The sequence below is a fragment of the Cryptomeria japonica genome, chromosome 7, assembly GCF_030272615.1.
Source record: "Cryptomeria japonica chromosome 7, Sugi_1.0, whole genome shotgun sequence".
In the NCBI taxonomy this organism is placed as follows: Eukaryota; Viridiplantae; Streptophyta; class Pinopsida; order Cupressales; family Cupressaceae; genus Cryptomeria; species Cryptomeria japonica.
The window spans coordinates 409450918-409470741 of NC_081411.1; the positions used below are offsets into that span (position 1 = coordinate 409450918).

Genomic DNA, 19824 nt, shown 5'->3' on the forward strand with positions numbered 1-19824 from the left:
GAGTCACTAGGGTTGATGGTTTTCACTTGGGAGAGACTTTACATTCAAAAGAGGGGTTGAAACCCACAAGATCCAATCCCACGCAATGCAAGATTGGATTCTATATGAGTTTCAAGGGTTGTGATAGCAAGGATACCCTCTTTTGTAAAGAAATGTAGATAGAATGATTAAGCTAGGAATACATAGAAAGTGAGAAAGATTCGCTTATAAACTGAGCTAGGGATATGATATGAAGCTGCGGACCTGGAATTAGTAGTAAAATGTCGAGACGGCGCTGTCCTGCAAATTTGAGAAAAAGTTGACGGGACGATGGCGCCCGGCATGCACACGGTCCTCCGAAAAATCCGCGAAACGAAGGGGGATCTGTTCGTCTCTGCACAAGGATTCCAGATCTTCAATTTCAGCCGCGTACCTGCAACCTACACACAGAAAAGTGAAGATGATTGGGGGGTTAGGGATTAGGGGTTTGCCCTTAGGTCAAACCCCGGTTTTGGAATTAACCAAGAAATGAGAAATGCTGAAAATGTAATGTAAAACAAGTACTAATACCTTGTTGTAAGGATGTTTGTATCCTTATATGCGAAGGTATAGATGTTGTTGTTTGTTGTATGTTGTATGTTGTATGCTATAATATGTGATCTCCTCTTCAATGGTTGAATCCTTGTCTTGAATGCAACACTTAGCCTTGAATGGAGACTTAGAATGATCAATTGCTTGAAGGAATGCTTGAATGCTTGAATGCTTGAATGTTTGAATATTGTTTTCACGCCTTGTACACATATGTCCTTCTCTTTTTCGACCTCCTCAAATGGGAGAGGAAATGTGGTTTATATACTTGCCAATTAGGGTTAAAAGACTGATTTTCCTGACCTTAGGCCGAACAGGAAATGTTATTTTCCAAATTGCAAACATAAAGACCTGAAGCCCCATAGGAGACCGGGCCCAAAAATAGGGCCAGGGACCAAGGCGTTGGGCGCCATGGTCCTAGGGGACCAGGGTGCTGGGCGCTCTAGTCCCACCTCCCGAGACAGCAGGGTGCAAGGAGGATCAGGCAGGGTGCTGGAAAAATGCAGTTTTTGGTGTCATGAGCAAGTTTTAGGGTCTCCATTCAGGTTCAGTGTTGCGTCGCCATTGTGAAGACCCAAATGCGGTCAAAATTGCAAGTGTCACAATTTTAGGATGCTACAGATACTATCTTCCATCCCCCACACAAGATAAGAATTAACTCCGTTTCAAAATCTGACTCACTGATACATTGGCCATCTGCATGAAGATGCGCTTTTACTTATTGCACATTATCCATAAATAATCATGAAATTTGTATGAATTATTAATTAATTATTATTAAAATAATGTAGATGCACTAAAATTAGTACCATTTATAACTAAATACCAAATTACATTTTAGTTGTCAATGTAAAAAAAGTCAACAATAGTGCTGTGAATGGCATTTTTAGCAACTCAATGCATAGTTATAGTGTAGAACAGGTTTAGTACCATTGTATGGTTATAATATTTTTCCTATGATCCAAGCATTTGGATGAATGCAAGATATTTTCATAAGCAAAATAACCATTTTGAATGCAAATTTACAAATTTTTAATTTGTCTTCTTTAATAATCAGTTTGCATTAATATTTGTTCTCCTTGCTTACCACTTTTCTTTATTATTAAAAAAAAACAATGTGAATTGCAGAGAATTGATATATCACTATAAAACAAATTTTATATTAGAATATTGTTCTGTTTCTGATTTTGAATGACCGTCCTTACTTTGTTTTTGGAACACTCCCAATTGTCGATCCAAAAAATTCCTTGCTTAGACTTGATCAGGGTCAAGAAGGTCTAATGACAGTTGTATTATCTTTTGTAAATACTTGTCTGTTAACTTGCTATTTTTCAAGGATTCATCTCCATGCCTTTTCATTCTTTCCCATTGGATCAACTCTTTATCCATTCCTAGAACCACGTTGTGTTGGGAATGTGAATCCCAACAGTCACAAGACCTTTCAAATTTTTCCATCTCTTTGTTTCACAATTAAATATGACTCTATAAATCCCTATGTGCAGCCATGTATGAAGGTGTATTGGATGTTTTCTTAATAGATGATTTCCCTACTTGAGAGTGGACATAGGCATTTGCCGAAACCATTGTAAATTATGTCTCATGTCTTATTCTTTAATTTTGTTTTCTTTCATTGTTTTATGTTATTTCTCTACTCGATTTAAACTAACAATTGGTATCAGACCCGAGGTTGGTTTGAGCAGAGAGTAATGTTATGCAAATGGAAGCTGAAATGAAGTGCCATGTACATTAGTGAGATGGCTAGAAAGATGAGGAGGATTCAACTGAAGAAGAGGATGTCGAGGTGAGTGAAGAGGAGTTTGAAAAAGAGATACATATGATGTCAAAAAATATCAAGAGGAAAAAATTATGAGACTAAAGGAGGAGAATTTCTTACTCATCGATTTATTGTATTTTATGGAGGATTCCTTGGCAAGAATTTTGGAGGTTGAGACTCTGAGAATTATATGGGAAAAAGAAATGATGGAGAGCTTAAATGGACCAAGAGTAAATAGTAGTAGCAAGATTGAAGATATACCAATTGATAGGCACCTTGAGCTGGAGAACCTCATAATAGCTCTAGAAAATCATCATAGCAATACACAAGCCAAGTTATTTTCTCTTCAAGAAGATTTGCAAAATGCTTCTTTAAGAGAAGCTAAGCTTTAGGCCAAGCTGAAGGATGTTGAGGAAAAATTGTTGAAAGCCCAAGTAGAGGTTACAACTAAAGAGGGAGAAGACTTTTGTGCAGACATAGGAGAATATGAGCCTATGGAGTTGGATGATGAAGTGCAGGATGGAAGAAGTTTTGATCAAATTATTATTGATGCAGGGGGAGCTACTTCTATAAACAGAAAGCTTCATGATCACAATATAGATGATGTTGATTGTAGGCCACAACGAAGGTAGCATGTTGAGCCTCCAATCTCTAACCAAATTAAAGATGATGAGCCTCATGATGTGGTGAAAGAATTTCCCCAGACCAAGTCTAATTTAGGACTTGTTTTGAATTGTCCTCAGGTTGTGGCGGAGATGGAATTTGACCCCACTAGAGAGGGCTTGACCAGGGAGGAAAAGTATGAAGAAAATGATGGTAGCAACATGTTTTCGGAGGTATTTGGGCATCTTGGGGAATTCGCCATGGAGGTTGTCTCCCAAGATGAGGATAATCTCACCTTGCAGGAAGGCCAACAAGTTCAAGTTGGCTTCAAAGACCATTTTGGCTTTCACAAGCTTACTCCCGAGGAGCTCCTTTCTCCATTTCTTGGCACCATGGTTAGTGTCGAGGGTATCATCACTAAATGTTCTTTAGTAAGGCCGAAGGAAGTTCTTGAGAATTCTGCTCCTGGTCAGCTACCTAGATTAGTAGTTATTATTGTAGAGGATGATCTTGTTGACACTTGCAAGCCTGGAGATCGTGTTGCAGTAGTAAGAATTCAGAAGGCAATTCCTAACAAAAGTAAAGGTAGTGTTAATGGCCTCTTCAGGACTGTTATTGTTGCCAATAATGTGTCTCATCTCAATAAAGAGATAAATACCCCTATTTTTACAAGTGATGACATAAAAAACATCGAGAAGATAGGAAATAGGTAGGATACATTTAGTCTACTAGCGGAATCACTTGCACCATCAATATATGGGCATACTTGGATAAAGAAAGCTATTGTCTTGCAGCTATTAGGTGGAGTAGAGAAGAATCTAAAGAATATGACTCATTTAAGAGGGGATATAAACATGATGATGGTTGGTGACCCTTCTATTTCCATGTCCCAACTCTTGAGAGCCATCATGAATATTGCTCCTCAAGAAATATCAACTATAGGACGAGGGTCTTCTGGTGTTGGTTTGATAGCTGCCACCACTTCTGACTAAGAGATAGGTGAACAAAGGCTAGAAGCTGGAGAAATGGTTTTAGTAGACCATTTTATTTGCATTGATGGATTTGACAAAATGAGTGATAAAGATCATGTATCTATACATGAGGTTATGGAACAACAAACAATAACAATTGCTAAAATAGGAATTCATGCATCTCTCAATGCACATTGTAGTATGGTTTGATAACTCAATGATGAACAATAAGTACCAAACCAGTACTGAGAGGGGGGGGTGAATAAGTATAGTCAAAAAAACTTTTCCCAAACTGGTTTGACTGTAAACACCACAAATTTTTGATAGACAGTAACACCGGTCTAAAACAGAATGCAACTGGTAAGGCTAGGAATGATTGTGACAAGCGTTAACTGGTTAATCACTTAGTTTTCCACTCAATCTTAATACTACACTTCCATTTCACCTTTATACATGAATAGGTAATCTAAAGTATAATAAAAGCTAGCTCAACATGTTTGACCTTTAGACACAAATCACTTAAATCATCACATGAAAAATACTACACATGGCACATAGATTTTTCACGTGGAAACCCAACTGGGAAAAATCATGGTCGGGATGAATACCCACAAGCTGATTTTGAATTCTTTAGAAGTTCTCTCTGTTAGGAGCCTAGTCTAGTTAAAGACTGTTACCATAGGTTCTACTAGGAACCAATCCTATTAGAGATCACCCGGTTAAGGGTTAAACCCTATTAGAGGTTACCTTGCTAGAGGATTTCAAGAACTCAATTAGTTTAAGTCACCCTGTTAAAGGATTTACAACAAGCTGATTAAAGCTACCCGGTTAAGGGATTTTCCAACTGTTGAAGTGGTTAAAGATCAACAGGTATTACACTAATCTGATAATAGCACTCAATGCCTAATGCAGATCCGCTTAAGTTCCTTCCTTCTGCACACACATAATGTAAGAATCAATCCTCTTATCTCATCTGGTCTAGCAAGAATCATGTATCTTTTCACTTAGATACACACACACCATTTGCCAACAACCTCAAAAAGAAACACAACATCGACCTTATAGGAAATAGATAGGTCAATAGCATAAACCCTAAACCCTAAACATTTACGTTAAGCAATTCAGGTGGTTCAATCCTGGCCATTGAACACTTTGCATTTGAATACAAAAGTCTTGAACATATCTCAAGACATTCTCCATTGTTCATTCTTCACCAATTTCATGGCGGCTTGTAACCCATCACGCGTTCTCCATCATTTATAGAGACTTTGCATATTCCCATGGTAGATAGGATCGATCTCCTTCATGCAAGATCCTTCACACACTCAAGCTGATGTGGCAACATGATTGGATCTTCATTACAATGCTAACTCATCACACAATATCATCGGTTGAGTCACATAGGCTTGGAACACTTCAACCAGAAACCCTTAAGCTAAGACTACCAACCAGTAGTCATATCATGTTAAGTCTTCATAGAGAACATTCCATATGTCGGTTCACATTTCATCATACCAATTATCTTGGACAAACATACCACTTCACCTATTGCTCAATATACCAGTTTATACCACTATATCGGTTCACTTTGCCAACTATTTAGCTTCAATATACTTGTTCACTTCTTTGCACATATACCGGTTCACCACATTGTACCAGTTCACATTTTAGCATATTGTTGGTTCACTCTCCAACATATTGACATCAATGACAACATAATATCATCATGTCAACATACTCAGCACAAATGCAAACAATCTCCCCCTTTGGCATTGATGGCAATATACAAAGATCTCTCTTTCTGCACCACATCTTCTCCCCATTTCTATGGATATCTTCTCCGCTTCACATCTTCTCCCTATTTGACAACAATGCCAAAGTGGAGGCACAAGCTTTCCTGTTCCACTATGCTGCTCCCCCTGAGGAGTAGCATCCTTCAACACATCAATCCGGAAAAATTTGGACACTGCAATACCTGACTGATGTGGAGTACATACTTTCAGTTCACCTCTTGAAGGGGTAGCACCCCTAATTCACCTCTTAAATAGGTAAATGAATCCTTTGGTAGAGGCTTGGTGAATATGTCTGCTAATTTCTCCTTACTAGAAACATGTTCCAATACCTCCTTGTTCTGAACCTTCTCCCTCAAGAAATGATACTTGAGCTCAAAGTGCTTGGTTCTAGCATGCAAAATTGGATTCTTGGAAATGTTAATTGCACTTGTATTGTCACAAAATATGCTTACCAGTTCAAATATAGGAACTTTGAAGCCATTCAATACATGCTTCATCCAAATAGTCTGGGTGTTGTTCATAAAAGATGCAACATACTCCACTTCTGCTATAGACTGAGAGATACAACTCTGCTTTTTACTCATCCATGAGACCAGTCTACCACCAAGAAAGAATGCACCACTGGTTGTGCTCTTCCGGTCATCTACATTACCAACCCAATCAGCATCTATGAACACTTTCAGGTTGAAATCATTATTGTATGGATACTATAACCCATAGGCAATAGTTCCCTTCAGATATCTAAGAATCCGCTTGACTAATACCAAGTGGAATTCTCTAGGGCTTTGCCAAAACCGAGTGGTAATACCCACTACATGTGCAATGTCCAGTCTGCTATGCACTACATAATGCAACTTACTAATCATTGATTGGCAATCCTTCTCATTTACCACCACTAAGTCATCTTCTTTTGATAGCTTACAACCAGTTTACTATCTTCCATGTCAAAGGTCTTCAACACCTCTTTGACATACTTGGACTAAGTAATAAAGATTCCATCTTTCATTTGTTGAATCTGTAGTCCAATGAAGAACTTAATCTCCCCTATGAGTGACATTTCAAACTCCTTTTTCATCTCATCAGCAAATTCATGACTAATCTTGTCATCACCTCCAAAGATGATGTCATCAACAAATACTTCACTGATCAGAATCTGATCTCCTTCTGATTTCAAGTAGATATTGCTATCTTCACAAGATGGGAGTGCAAGCATTCATACCATGCTCCAGGTGCCTACTTCAGCCCATACAAGGCTTTATGTAGTCTACACACCATGTCACTGTCTTCTGATAGGGAAAACCCATCTGGTTTCTCTATATACACCTTCTCTTCAAGTATTCCATTTAGGAATGTAGAATTTACATCCATTTGGTGTACCTTGAATCCTTTTAAAGCTGCATATGCAAGAAGCATATGAACTCCTTCCAATCTGGATACTGGGGCAAATATTTCTCCATAGTCTTCTCCTTCTTCTTGACCATATCCTTTACAGACTAGTCTGGCTTTGTTCCTTACCACTGTGCAATCCTCATTCAGCTTGTTTCTGAAAACCCCTTTGGTACCAATGACATTTTTATGCTCTGGTCTGGGTACCAAAGACCATGTACCATTCTTATCTATCTGGTCAAGTTCCTCTTCCATTGCCTTGATCTAGTCTTCATCTTTATGTGCCTCTTTGAATGATTTAGTCTCAAATTCAGAGATCATACAACCTTTCTTCTTGTAAGGATTCCTGCATCCTTATCTTCTATGATCTGGTTTGGATCATGATTCAGTTTGACATATCGAGGAATTCTCTTGACTGATTCCTCCTACTTTTCTTCTTCATCCTCATCTTCATCAACATCAACATCTACTAGTGTAGGAACACTGTTACTAGTACTTGGCTGATTAGCAACCGGTTCCTATAAAGTTACTACTGGTTCATCTCTTACTTGCTTACTATTGGTTTCCTCAGGTTTTCCATAATTTTCATCAACTCTAACATTGATTCTTTCAACAATTCTCTAAGTCCTATTGTTGAAACATTTGAGAGCTTTTCTCTTGGTGGAATATCCTTGAAAGTTTTGATACTTAATATAAGTACAGATCCAATAGCCAACAAGATGAGAGGGGGGGGGGGGTGAATCATACAAACTTAATCATCAATGAAAACATCAGATTCAACCTCGGTAACATATATCAGTCATAGAATAAAACTGTCAAACATGCAAACTCAAAAGCATATGAACTATATAAACCTCATAACACTAGATTTAATGTGGAAACCCAAATAGGGAAAAACCACTGTGGGATTTCAGACCCACTAAGAAATATACTCTTCTAGAGTATGCTCGGTTAAAAGCCAATCCTGTTAAAGATTACAAAACACATTGCTAGATGTGACCCGGTTAAGGGATTTCCCTCAGATCTGTTAGGATCTTCACTTTGTTAGAAGTGAGCTTGTCAAAGGATTTCAAACACTCATTTAGAATGTCACCTTGTTAGAGGATTTACTTATAAGATTGTTAAGTCCACTCGGTTAAGAGATTTCCTATTACTTTCACAAGCTAACAGTAATACAATCTATCTGCAACTTTACATCTAAAATGCTAAAGCAGATTCTTATTTGTTCAATCACAATCTAGACATAGAACTAATCTTGTCTATCTGTTGGGCATCAATACTATGTTATTCCAATAGAGCTTCAAGCTTCTGTGCTCAGTGATCACTATGTAGCATCCCTGTGCATACACTTGCCCACATACACTGTTTATCAATAGTTCCTTATTTATAAACAATCATCTAACCGCTTAATCTCCTTGATCACATTTCCCATGATCAATCATAGCCATCAGATCTTCAATCTTGTCTAGGTTCATTTTATCTTACAATCTGAAAAATGTTTTACCCTGCCTTGAAACTTGCACAATCATCTTGGAACTTGTGTTAGGGTAATGTGGTTCAATCTAAGCTGTAGATCTTCTTGCTGACTTTCCATTGCCTTAGATTTGTTAACAAACTTCTTCCACAGCTTGCCAATCATTGATCTGCTCTAGCTCATCAGCTTCTTTCATTAAATATCACATGTAGACATTTAATGCATTCTGTTATAGCTCGGTTACAACTCGGTGAATACTAAATTTTACTCGGTAGACATTCTGTCTTCATTAACCAATTGCGATAACCTTAGGGTTTACCGATTAGGTTCCTTAGGGTTTACCGACTAGGTCCTTTGGCTGATAACATAGTGTAGTATTAACCTTTACATTTTACAACATATGTATGATGTTAAAACAATCTAAAACATCAAGATCTCATCATTGTCTGACTTGGTAGAGTTTCCCATTGAATAACTTATCCCTTTATTCATCATATTCTTTCCTGTGTCTTTACCAACTTCTTTATGATCTCCATATCATATTTCTTAAGATATGGCAACATCATACTGAATTAGAAAATCAATTTCTTGACATCAATGACAAAATAATAATATTAAGATAGAAAACATCTTTAATCAATTATGTCCATAATCATCAGCAACCTTCTCAATATCCTTGTTATATTGCCAACAATCTCCCCCTTTAGCATTGATGGCAAAACCAATTGATTTGATCATTAAGAATTCGGATTGCTATGAATCTGAAATGCTGAAATGCTCTCCCCCATACATCAGTCTTCTCTCAATCTTCTCAGGTCTTCTCCTCCTTTAGTCTTCTCCCCCTTGGGTAGTCTTCTCCCCCTTTGACAACAATGCCAAAAAGAAAAGAACTAAAACATAAGTTGTTTCTATAAGAAGTTATTCCCTACTGTTGTGTATCAACTGAGTCTCAGTTAGAGCATTTGATTACAATTCCTGTCCCCTATATCATTGTCTGTATTATCTCAATATTGTTCCAGTACACTTTTAGAAAAACATTCTTAAAGTGTATCACTCTAGCATCAGCTCCCTAAAAGATATTCAATAGATTCATCAAAGTGATGCTTTCACCGAACTCAGTCAGTGAGTAAGAGATAGGGGTAGGACCCCTAACTTACTTATGAGATATTCAAAAATGTCCTTTGGTAGTGGCTTGGTGAAGATATTAGCTATTTGTTCTTTTGTGTTAACATATTCCAACACCACTTTCTTTTCATGAGCTTCTTCTCTAAGATAATGATATTTGATAGATATGTGCTTTGTCTTAGAGTGCATAATAGGGTTCTTTGAAATATTAATGGCACTAGTATTGTCACAGAATATAGTTACTGGCTTGGTAACTTTCTCATTTATACCTTCCAACAATTGTTTGATCCATGCAATGTTGGTACAATTTAGTGCTGTAGCAACATATTCAACTTTGGCTGTTGACTGAGAAACACATCCTTGTTTCCTGCTAAGCCAACTCACTAGTCTTTCTCCTAAGAAGAAAGCTCCTCCACTTGTGCTTTTCCTGTCATCAATGTTGCCTACCCAATCAGCATCAGTATAGACTTTCAAATCAAAATCATTTCCTTTCTGATATACTAAGCCATAATCTTCAGTGCCTTTCAAGTATCAAAAAATTCTTTTGATTGCTATCATGTGTATTTCCTTAGGATCTGCAGAGAATCTTGCAACAATACCAACTGCATGTGCTATATCAGGCCTGGTGTGAACAACATATTGTAGTTTTCCAATCATGGATCAGTAGAGTGTCTCATCAACAGATGCAGATTCATCATTCTTTGATAGTTTGCAGTTTGTAGTCATAGGAGTACTTACTGGCTTTGAATCCTCCATTCCAAATTTCTTCAAGATTTCCATTATGTATTTGGATTGAGTAATGAAAATTTCATTTTTCTTTTGCAGTATCTGTAAGCCGATAAAATACTTTATCTCACTGATTAATGACATCTCAAATTCTTTGCTCATTTCATTACCAAAGTTTTTGCATAAAGAGTCATTTCCACAAAATATAATATCATCAACAAATATGGCTGAGATTAGTATTCCATTTTCACCATTCTTCATGTACATGTTATTGTTCTCACTTGTCCTTATAAAACCAATCTTAATCAAATAAGAGTGCAATCTTTCATACCAAGCTCTCGGTGCTTGTTTCAAACCATATAAAGCTTTGTTCAATTTACATACCTGATCTTTATTATTGTCTTCAACAAATCCTTCAGGTTGTTCAATGAAAACTTCTTCTTCTAATATTCCATTCAGAAATGCAGATTTGACATCCATTTGATATACCTTGAAGTTTTTGAAAGTAGCATATGCCAACAATGTTCTAACTCCTTCAAGTCTGGCAACAGGTGCAAAAGTTTCACCATAATCAATTCCTTCTTCTTGGGCATAACCTTTGCAAACCAATCTTGCTTTGTTCTGAATGACCTCTCCTTTCTCATTTAGCTTGTTTCTGAAGATTCACTTTGTACCTATTACATTTTTGTCCTTAGGTCTTGGGACTAATGTCCATGTGTCATTCTTCTTGATTTGATCAATCTCTTCAGTCATAGCATTTATCCAATCTTCACTGTTAAATGCCTCTTTTACTATTCTCAGTTCAAATTCAAATATCAAACATGTGTTTTGTCTTAGTTTTCTCCTTGTCATCACTAGATCATCCTTATCTCCTATAATCTGACTTGGTGCATGATGTCTTCTGACATATTTGGCTAATACAGGCTCGGTAGGCTCTGTATGATCCTCTTCATCACTCGATAACTGGATATCTTCCTCATTTCCTTCAACAGTTATCTCGGTAGGACTTTTCGGTTGCACATAGACAAATTCATCATAGTATTTTGGTTCTTTAGAATTTCTATCATCAGTTCTTTCTGCAAATTCATCAATTTTCACATTTGCACTTTCTACTATTTTGTTAGATGATTTGATCAGACATTTAAATGCTTTGCTTCTAGAGGAATATCCTAGAAATGTTCCTTCTTCACTTTTCTGATCAAACTTGCCATTTCTATCATCTTTATGAACATAGCATTTGTTTCCAAATATTTTAAAATAACTTATATTAGGTTTCTTGCCATACCAGATTTCATAAGGTGTCTTCAAAGTACCTTTCTTCAATTGAACTTGGTTCAAGGTGTAAATAGTTGTGCTTATTGGTTCTCTCCAAAATGTTTGTGGAACCTTCTTCTCAATCATCAGTGCTCTAGCACAATCCACAATAGATCTGTTTCTTCTTTCAGCTATTCCATTCTGCTGTGGAGTCCTCGGTGCAGAGACTTGTCTTTTAATACCATGATCATTGCAAAATAGGTTGAACTCATCAGATGTGAACTCTCCTCCTCTATCTGATCTAAGACATTTCAGTTGTCTTCCTGTTTCATTTTCAACTCTAGCCTTGTACCATTTAAACATTTGAAAAGCTTCTGATTTTTCTTTTAAAAACATTATTGACATCATCCTTAAATAATCATTCACAAATAATATGAAATACTTATCACCATAATAACTTTGAACTTTCATAGGACCACAAAGATTAGTGTGCACAAGATCTAAAATTCCCTTAGAAGTGTAGGACGTACTTGTAAAGCTGGATCTTGTCCTCTTGCCTATTTGGCATCCTCGGCATATAGCATTCTTAGGTTTTTCAAGACTCGGTAGACCTCTTACTCTGTGCTTCTTACTTATCTTGTTTAGATTATCAAAATTAATATGACAAAACCTTTTATGCCATAACTAGGTGTTATCAATCTTTGTATGCAAGCACTTGTTCTGAGTAGAGTCAAGGTGAAATGCATTAACTTTTGTTTGTGTCTCGGTAGTAGCTAACTTTCCATTTTTGTCATGAACTTTGACAATTCCTTTCTGAAATTCTATTCGGTAACCTATGTTGTTTTGCTGTGCTACACTCAACAAATTGTATTTCAAACCTTCAACCCAATAAACATCATTGCATCTTGCTTTATCAAGAAGTGTTATGGATCCTTTACCTCTTACCGGACATGGTGCATCATTACCAAATCTAACATAGCCTCCATCATAATCTTCTAACATAACAAACTTGTGTTTATCTCCTGTCATAGGATGTGAGCATCCACTATCTATATTCCAAGAATATTTAGTGTTTATGTGAGATATTAGGGCTTTTTCTTCATACCTTTCTTCATCTGATCCATCCTTGATATCCACATAAACAACTTCCTCTGTATCAGTCTCATCTGATTTATCATCTTTAGATTCCTCATCAGCAATTAAGTAGGTCTTTCTATCTCTTCTTCTGAAGTCTCGGTGACCTCTGTAATGATTATCTTTTTGTCTGTCATCTCAATAATCTCTCTTTTCAGTGAAATATTTGTCAGAACAGTTAGAAGCCATATGTCCAATCTTATCACAATTGAAAAATTTCAAGGGTAGTTTTCCCTTATACTTACCTTTGCCTCTTGGTAACCTTTTGGCCAATAGTGCTTCAAACTCTTCTTGCTTTTTGATTTCTTCATGTAGTTTGTGTACCTCCTCCATGTTCTTCCAAAATCTTTCACTTGCTCCACTATGATCTCCTCCAGAGTACTTATACTTTCTTTCATTGTAATCATTAGATTCATTCAAATGAAAAGAACTAAATGCAGATTCAACTTTATTTACCGATGACCCACTGTTATCAAAATTACTTAACTCAAATGCATGTAGCTTACCAATAGTAGCATCCAAGGAAACTGGCATATTAGGTATAGACCTTAATTCATTGATTGTAGAGACTCAGATTGCATAAGCAGGTAGAAGGGTTCTTAACAACTTACTTGTCACATCTTTTTCTTCAATAATTCCTCCTACTCCCTTGATTTGATTTACAATCTCCTTTAGTCTTGTACTGTACTGGGTTATGTTCTCACCTTCATTCATCCTCATAGATTCAAGTTGTCCTCTTAGACTATCAACTTTTACTCTTTGAACATGTTCATCTCCTCCATATACAGATATGAGCTTAGTCCACAAAGCCTTCACATCATTGCAACCTTCTAGATCATTAAACTCAGAATTGGTCAATGCAGATGTTATTTCAATCATTGCTTGAATGTCTTCATGCTTTGCCTTTATCTCTTCCATAGTCAATGGATAGGTGCTTGGTGTAACAAAATCATTCTCTAGATAGTATATAGCATATTCTCCAACTCCTGATAGATGTAGCTTCATCCTTTTCTGCCATGTAGAGAAACTTGACTTATTCAGCTTAGGTGCATCCCTCTTATACATCTTTGGATCTTTAACTCAAGTGCCTTTAAACTTTCCTTTCGAATTCCAAAGCTCTAATACCAATTGATAGTTCTGATACTTAATATAAGTACATATCCAATAGCCAACAAGATGAGAGATGGGGGGGTGAATCATACAAACTTAATCATCAATGAAACCATCAGATTCAACCTCGGTAGCATATATCAGTCATAGAATAAAACTGTCAAACATGCAAACTCAAAAGCATATGAACTATATAAACCTCATAACACCAGATTTAACGTAGAAACCCAAATAGGGAAAAACCACTATGGGATTTCAGACCCACTAAGAAATATACTCTTCTAGAGTATGCTCGGTTAAAAGCCAATCCTGTTAAAGATTACAAAACACACTACTAGATGTGACCCGGTTAAGGGATTTCCCTCAGATCTGTTAGGATCTTCACTTTGTTAGAAGTGACCTTATCAAAGGATTTCAAACACTCATTTAGAATGTCACCTTGTTAAAGGATTTACTTATAAGACTGTTAAGTCCACTCGGTTAAGAGATTTCCTATTACTTTCACAAGCTAACGGTAATACAATCTATCTGCAACTTTACATCTAAAATGCTAAAGCAGATTCTTATTTGTTCAATCACAATCTAGACATAGAACTAATCTTGTCTATTTGTTGGGCATCAATACTCTGTTATTCCAACAGATCTTCAAGCTTCTGTGCTCGGTGATCACTATATAGCATCCCTGTGCATACACTTGCTCACATACATTGTTTATCAACAGTTCCTTATTTATAAACAATCATCTAACCACTTAATCTCCTTGATCACATTTCCCATGATCAATCATAGCCATCAGATCTTCAATCTTGTCAAGGTTCATTGTATCTTACAATCTGAAAAATGTTTTACCCTGCCTCAGAACTTGCACAATCATCTTGGAACTTGTGTTAGGGTAATGCAGTTCAATCTGAGTTGTAGATCTTCTTGCCGACTTTCCATTACCTTAGATTTGTTAACAAACTTCTTCCATGGCTTGCCAATCATTGATCTACTCCAGCTCATCAGCTTCTTTCATTAAATATCACATGTAAACATTTAATGCATTCTGTTATAGCTCGGTTACAACTCGGTGAATACTAAACTTTACTTGGTAGACATTCTGTCTTCATTAACCAACTACGATAACCTTAGGGTTTACCGACTAGGTTCCTTAGGGTTTACCGACTAGGTCCTTTGGCTGATAACATAGTGTAGTATTAACCTTTACATTTTACAACATATGTATGATGTTAAAATAGTCTAAAACATCAAGATCTCATCATTGTCTAACTCGGTAGAGTTGCCCATTGAATAACTTATCCCTTTATTCATCATATTCTTTCCCGTGTCTTTACCGACTTCTTTATGATCTCCATATCATATTTCTTAAGATATGGCAACATCATACTGAATTAGAAAATCAATTTCTTGACGTCAATGACAAAATAATAATATCAAGACAGTAAAACATCTTTAATCAATTATGTCCATAATCATCAACAACCTTCTCAATATCCTTGTTATATTGCCAACAATCCTATGAATATTTCTTCATCACATTTTGCATCGATCTTGCTCTGATGTTCACTTCTCTTGATATAACATCTACTACCAAACATTCTAAAGTAGCTTACCACCGGTGTCTTACTAGTCCAATACTCATAAGGAGTCTTATCCTTTCCTTTCTTGAGGAGTACCCGGTCCATTGTGTATATTGCAGTGCTCACCGCTTCTGTCCAAAAGGTGTGAGTAACTTTTCCTTGGATCAACATAGTTCTAGCTACTTCAACCATAGTCTGGTTGTTTCTCTCTGCTAAGCCATTCTTTTGTGGAGTCTGGGGGGCAGACTATTGCCTCTTGATGCCATTCTCTTCACAATATTTGTTGAATTCACCGGAAGTGAATTCCCCTCCTTGATCAGTTCTGAGGCATTTGATTCTTCTACGACTTTCCTTTTCTACCAATGCTTTGAAAGCTTTGAACTTTCCAAAAGCTTCAGACTTGTCCTTCAAGAATGAGACCCACATCATTCTTGAGCAATCATTTGTAAGAATAATAAAATACCTATCTCCCTACACACTCCTAGTTTTCATAGGACCACACAAATCAATATGCACAAGATCAATTAAGTTGTCAGTTGTGAAGGATTTACCTTTGAAAGTTGAGGAAGACATTTTCCCAAGTTGACATTCTCTACACAAAGGATTTTCTAGTTTTCTCAGCACTGACAATCCTCTGACTGCCTTGGTCTTACTGGCCTTCACAATGTTATCAAAGTTTACATGGTAGAGTCTCCTATGCCATATCCATCTATCATCAAATTTAGCCATAAGACATGTACTTACATTTTCATTTAGCTGAAATAAGTTACCTTTGGTCTGCATACTGGTGGCCATCAATTCACCATTCTTTCCTTTGATTTTGCACACTCCATTTTTGAATTCCAGAGTGAGTCCACTGTCATTTAGTTGGGCAACACTCAATAGATTATGTCTGAGACCTTCCACCCAATACACATTGTCAGCACTGCTCTTTCCATTCAGAGAGATGGACCCTCTTCCTTTAACCATACATGGTGCATCATTACCAAAGTGAACCACACCACCACCATATTATTCCAAAGATAGAAACTTCCTCCGGTCACCAGTCCTATGGTGAGAACAGTCACTGTCAATAATCCACTCATTGGAATTATCAAAGCGGGAGACAAGAGCCTTCTTGTCTGACACAATATCTTCATTCTCTTCATCTTCTGATTCCTCATCCATGACACCTTTATCAACTACAACAAAATAGTTTCTCTGGTTTCCTCCTTTGAATTTCATGAACCTCTCCAGTTTGTCCTTGTTGTTACCATTAGCACAGTTTATAGCAATATGTCCTATCCGATTACAAGAAAAGCATTTTAAAGGGAGCTTACCTCTATATTTACCAGTTCCTTTAAGAAGTTTCCTAGCAAGAAGAGCTTTAAATTCCACCAGGATCTCCTCATCATCCATTTCTCTGCTCTATCTTGGTTCACCACTGGTGCTTGCTTCTTTTCCTTTTCTGGATGGTACAGTAGAAGCTCTGAAAGATGATTCAGTCTTTTGAACACTACGATCAAAACTATTTAGCTCATAGGCTGTCAACTTTGTAATGATGGAGTCTAGGGATACCTTAGTCTTGTCTATTGATCTCAACTCTTGAATAGCAACAACCCTTATTGCATAGACCAGTAATAAGGATTTCAGAACTTTTCTTACCACAGTGGAATCTTCCATTTTACCACCTACACTCTTGATATCTCCAACAATAGTTTTGATCCTTATTCCATACTATTGAATGGTCTCACCTTCAACCATCCATATGTCTTCAAACTTCCCTCTAAGGCTTTCTTCCTTAGCTTTTTTTACATGCTCATCACCACCATAGATATTTTCAAGAGTGTCCTATACTTCTTTGGGATTATCTTTATCCTAGACATCAATAAACTCAATGTCAGATAAGTTGTTGATTAGGGCTTCCATGACTTGCCCATTCTCCTGTATTTCTCTCTTTTGATCATCGGTGAGAGTACCAGTAGGAATAACAAAAACATTCTCAATATAGCTCCAGTGTTGAACACCCATGCTTCTAATGTAAATCTTCATTCTGTCCTTCCAAATTTTGAAGTTATCTCTATTGAACTTTGGACCTTCTCTCTTCATCATTACAATAGGATCTTTCCCTCAAGTGGTTAATCTTACAACATAGAGGACCTGGAGGACGCTCTGATACCAATTGATAACTCAATGATGAACAATAAGTACCAAACTGGTACTGAGAGGGAGGGTGAATCAGTATAGTCACAAAAACTTTTCCTAAACCAGTTTGACTGCAAACACCGCAAATGTCTGACAAACAGTAACACCGGTCTGAAACAGAATGCAACTGGTAAGGCTAGGAATGACTGTGACAAGCATTAACCGGTTAATCACTTAGTTTTCCACTTAATCTTAATACTACACTTCCATTTCACCTTTATGCATGAATAGGTAATCTAAAGTATAATAACAGCTAGCTCAGCATGTTTTACCTTCAAACACAAATCACTTAAATCATCACATGAAAAATACTACACATGGCACACATATTTTTCATGTGGAAACCCAACTAGGAAAAACCATGGTGGGGATGAATACCCACAAGATGCTTTTGAACTCTTTAGAAGTCCACTCTTCTAGGAGCCTAGTCCGGTTAAAGACTATTACAACAGGTTCTGCTAGGAACCGATCCTGTTAGAGATCACCCAGCTAAGGGATGGATAAATACCTGGTTAAGGGTTAAACCTTGTTAGAGGATTTCAAGAACACAATTAGTTTGAGTCACCCTATTAAAGGATTTATAGCAAGTTGATTAAAGCTACCCGGTTAAGGGATTTTCCAACTGTTAAAGTGGTTAAAGATCAACAGGTATTACAATGATCTAATAATAGTACTCAATGCCTAATGCAGATCTGCTTAAGTTCCTTCCTTTTGCACACACACAATGCAGGAATCAATCCTCTTATCTCATCTAGTCTGGCAAGAATCACATATCTTTTCACTTAGATACACACACACCATTTTCCAACAACCTCAGAAAGAAACACAACATCGACCTTATAGGAAACAGATAGGTCAGTAGCATAAACCCTAAACCCTAAACATTTAGGTTAAGCAATTCAGGTGGTTCAATCCTAGCCATTGAACACTTTGCATTTGAATACAAAAGTCTTGAACATATCTCAAGACATTCTCATCTTTCATTCTTCACTGCTTTCATGGCAGCTTGTAACCCATCACGCGTTCTCCACCATTCACAGAGATTTCATATATTCTCGAGGTAGATAGGATCGATCTCCTTCATGCAAGATCCTTCACGCACTCAAGCTGACATGGCAACATGATCGGACCTTCATTACAATGCTAACTCATCACACAATGTCATCAGTTGAGTCACACAGGCTTGGAACACTTCAATCGGAAACCCTTAAGCTAAGACTACCAACCGGTAGTCATATCATGTTAAGTCTTCATAGAGAACATTCCATATGCCAGTTCACATTTCATCATACCGGTTCTCTTGGACAAACATACCACTTCACCTATTGCTCAATATACCGGTTTATACCACTATACCGGTTCACTTTTCCACCTGTTTAGCTTCAATATACTTGTTCACTTCTTTGCACATATACTAGTTCACCACATTGTACCGGTTCACATTTTAGCATAATGTCGTTTCACTCTCCAACATATTGACATCAATGACAATGTAATATCATCATGTCAACATACTCAGCACAAATGCCAACATGGTTGCTGCTACAAATCTTATTTATGGAACTTATGATCGCTCACTTACTCGAACCAAGAATATTGGTCTTCCAGATTCTTTACTCTCTTGTTTTGATATTCTCTTTATTGTGCTAGATCAAATGGATCCCAATATTGATCATAGGATTTCTGAGCATGTTTTACGTAAGCTTCATTATAGGTATTCAGCAGAAGATAGCAGAATAGTGGTTGCTGAACTTCCAAAGGATGAACAACCAAGCCCAGGCATGGGTGGCATGTCACCCATATTTGGATATGGAGATATTGGCAAGCCTTGTGCTGTAGACATGAAGGTTGCCAAAGCTAGAGTCATTGTTATAGACATTGACCCAAATTATGCTCTGCAAGCCCTTATGTAAGGTATCCCTATTCTTACTCTAGTAGATGTGGCAGAGGAACAAGCTGGGCAGAAGTTGGAAGGGCTAAACAACTTGAACTCCTGGATAAATTAGAATTCAACCTACAAATATTTTGAAATAATTTTTCGTGATGAAAAAATCGAGCTTGATCAATGCTACTCTATAGATTTTATGAATGTTGTGTTTGAGGGTCCTTATGTGGATCAAGGGGGAGCATTTTTTGAACCTCC

The 19824-nt window shown here is 37.0% G+C and overlaps 1 pseudogene; it reads left to right on the forward strand.

Annotated features, from left to right (window-relative positions):
* LOC131041515 (DNA replication licensing factor MCM3-like) overlaps positions 1-19594 on the forward strand; it is a 186822-nt pseudogene extending 167228 nt beyond the window's left edge.
* Positions 19595-19824: the final 230 nt, after the last annotated feature.